We start from the raw sequence: 2,859 nt of genomic DNA on the forward strand, positions 1-2,859 counted from the left end.
TGGCCCAAGAATGGCAGAATGGACTGAAACTGCTCTAGAAATGAGGCTGCAAAGACAGAAGAGGGCTCGTCCGGGATTTGAACCCGGGACCTCTCGCACCCTAAGCGAGAATCATACCCCTAGACCAACGAGCCACAGGTTGCTGTTTGGTAAAGGCCAATTTGCTACGTATTTCACTCTGCTCGACGCTACGGTCGCTCTAACATCCTGCCTCTGCAGCTGACAAGGGCAGAATTAGAGCTCATGCACTGACCAGATTTCTGAGAAACTCCATTTTTACGTACCTGCTCTAGCTTGGCCTGCCCTCGTAGATAAATGTTGATTAAAACATCAACGACAAAACACATAAGCTGAATTTAACAGCAGAAATCTACACCGTGGCACTGCCACACAAATCTTGCTGATGAGAAGCTGTCTGAGGTCTGTAATCCTGCTCCACAGAGGATCAGATGACATCTGTCTGCTCAATTTAGTTCCTGCTTAGTTTTATTTGAGTTCTAGATGGTTTGGAGGCCATGGTTAAAGGAGGCCAGTTTAGCAATACATTTAAAGACACACTGTCAGAGACAAAATTGTGACATAAGCCCAAGCTCCTCCATGCCAAACACTGCCAGACAGACTCTTGAAGGTTCCACCGAGATTTGAACTCGGATTGCTGGATTCAGAGTCCAGAGTGCTAACCGTTACACCATGGAACCAACAGTGTCAGTTCGTCTGTCTGAAGTGTAGAAAACACTCAAGGAGGCTCTGCGAAAAGCAACTAACCAGCAAGCATCAGAATGGTGTCTGAAAAGCATTCACGGCTCCACTCTGAGTAAACCTGGGATCGAACCAGGGACCTTTAAATCTTCAGTGTAACGCTCTCCGAACCTTGTAAACCAATATTGAGAAAAACATCAAAGCAAAGGACACGAGCCTCCAGTCAACCGCAAACGGCTACCCTGCATGGCAGCCAATCTGAGCCATCTCAGACACATTCACTTCTGTTGTACAAAGTTTAAATTGCAGATGAGGAACTGAGAACAGGGAGAAGTTGGCGTGAAAACATGCAGGTGTATTATTGGCCGAAAGAAGGCAGAACGGTCTGCTACTTTTCAGTAAGATGCCCAATGTGGGCTCGTCCGGGATTTGAACCCGGGACCTCTCGCACCCGAAGCGAGAATCATACCCCTAGACCAACGAGCCACCATGTTCCCAGATACTACTCAAAAAAAGGAGCTGCAAAGCGAGGTCTCTGGGATTTGAGCTTGGGCCCTCTCGCTCCCATACCAGCAATAAAACAAAAAAAACACACCCCATAACCGACAAGCCCTCAGATGCTCCTGCAACTAGCAAACGCAAGATGAAGGCTCACAGCGCCGTGAAGCGATCCAAGAATGCTTGGGCTGCATTCCTAAACCAATGTTTAGAAAAATGTCAAGTTAAAGTTTAAACTGCAGATGAGGAACTAAGAAGAGCAGCGAGATGTGGGCATGAAAACATGCAGTCGCAGCTTTAGTCTACTTGACAGTGGCGTATGTTTGGCCCAAGAATGGCAGAATGGACTGAAACTGCTCTAGAAATGAGGCTGCAAAGACAGAAGAGGGCTCGTCCGGGATTTGAACCCGGGACCTCTCGCACCCTAAGCGAGAATCATACCCCTAGACCAACGAGCCACAGGTTGCTGTTTGGTAAAGGCCAATTTGCTACGTATTTCACTCTGCTCGACGCTACGGTCGCTCTAACATCCTGCCTCTGCAGCTGACAAGGGCAGAATTAGAGCTCATGCACTGACCAGATTTCTGAGAAACTCCATTTTTACGTACCTGCTCTAGCTTGGCCTGCCCTCGTAGATAAATGTTGATTAAAACATCAACGACAAAACACATAAGCTGAATTTAACAGCAGAAATCTACACCGTGGCACTGCCACACAAATCTTGCTGATGAGAAGCTGTCTGAGGTCTGTAATCCTGCTCCACAGAGGATCAGATGACATCTGTCTGCTCAATTTAGTTCCTGCTTAGTTTTATTTGAGTTCTAGATGGTTTGGAGGCCATGGTTAAAGGAGGCCAGTTTAGCAATACATTTAAAGACACACTGTCAGAGACAAAATTGTGACATAAGCCCAAGCTCCTCCATGCCAAACACTGCCAGACAGACTCTTGAAGGTTCCACCGAGATTTGAACTCGGATTGCTGGATTCAGAGTCCAGAGTGCTAACCGTTACACCATGGAACCAACAGTGTCAGTTCGTCTGTCTGAAGTGTAGAAAACACTCAAGGAGGCTCTGCGAAAAGCAACTAACCAGCAAGCATCAGAATGGTGTCTGAAAAGCATTCACGGCTCCACTCTGAGTAAACCCGGGATCGAACCAGGGACCTTTAAATCTTCAGTGTAACGCTCTCCGAACCTTGTAAACCAATATTGAGAAAAACATCAAAGCAAAGGACACGAGCCTCCAGTCAACCGCAAACGGCTACCCTGCATGGCAGCCAATCTGAGCCATCTCAGACACATTCACTTCTGTTGTACAAAGTTTAAATTGCAGATGAGGAACTGAGAGCAGGGAGAAGTTGGCGTGAAAACATGCAGGTGTATTATTGGCCGAAAGAAGGCAGAACGGTCTGCTACTTTTCAGTAAGATGCTCAATGTGGGCTCGTCCGGGATTTGAACCCGGGACCTCTCGCACCCGAAGCGAGAATCATACCCCTAGACCAACGAGCCACCATGTTCCCAGATACTACTCAAAAAAAGGAGCTGCAAAGCGAGGTCTCTGGGATTTGAGCTTGGGCCCTCTCGCTCCCATACCAGCAATAAAACAAAAAAAACACACCCCATAACCGACAAGCCCTCAGATGCTCCTGCAACTAGCAAACG

The 2,859-nt window shown here is 47.4% G+C and overlaps 6 non-coding genes across 6 annotated transcripts; all 6 read right to left on the reverse strand.

The window, feature by feature from the left end:
• Positions 1–62: 62 nt before the first annotated feature.
• trnap-agg (transfer RNA proline (anticodon AGG)) lies at positions 63–134 on the reverse strand. The gene has a single exon. It is a non-coding gene; the product is annotated as a tRNA-Pro (tRNA).
• Positions 135–626: 492 nt separating this feature from the next.
• Positions 627–698, reverse strand: trnaq-cug (transfer RNA glutamine (anticodon CUG)). Its single transcript has one exon. It is a non-coding gene; the product is annotated as a tRNA-Gln (tRNA).
• A 415-nt stretch (positions 699–1,113) lies between these two features.
• trnap-cgg (transfer RNA proline (anticodon CGG)) lies at positions 1,114–1,185 on the reverse strand. The gene has a single exon. It is a non-coding gene; the product is annotated as a tRNA-Pro (tRNA).
• A 398-nt stretch (positions 1,186–1,583) lies between these two features.
• Positions 1,584–1,655, reverse strand: trnap-agg (transfer RNA proline (anticodon AGG)). Its single transcript has one exon. It is a non-coding gene; the product is annotated as a tRNA-Pro (tRNA).
• Positions 1,656–2,147: 492 nt separating this feature from the next.
• Positions 2,148–2,219, reverse strand: trnaq-cug (transfer RNA glutamine (anticodon CUG)). Its single transcript has one exon. It is a non-coding gene; the product is annotated as a tRNA-Gln (tRNA).
• A 415-nt stretch (positions 2,220–2,634) lies between these two features.
• On the reverse strand, positions 2,635–2,706 carry trnap-cgg (transfer RNA proline (anticodon CGG)). Its single transcript has one exon. It is a non-coding gene; the product is annotated as a tRNA-Pro (tRNA).
• Positions 2,707–2,859: the final 153 nt, after the last annotated feature.

The sequence above is a fragment of the Carassius gibelio genome, chromosome B3, assembly GCF_023724105.1.
Source record: "Carassius gibelio isolate Cgi1373 ecotype wild population from Czech Republic chromosome B3, carGib1.2-hapl.c, whole genome shotgun sequence".
Taxonomy (NCBI): domain Eukaryota; kingdom Metazoa; phylum Chordata; class Actinopteri; order Cypriniformes; family Cyprinidae; genus Carassius; species Carassius gibelio.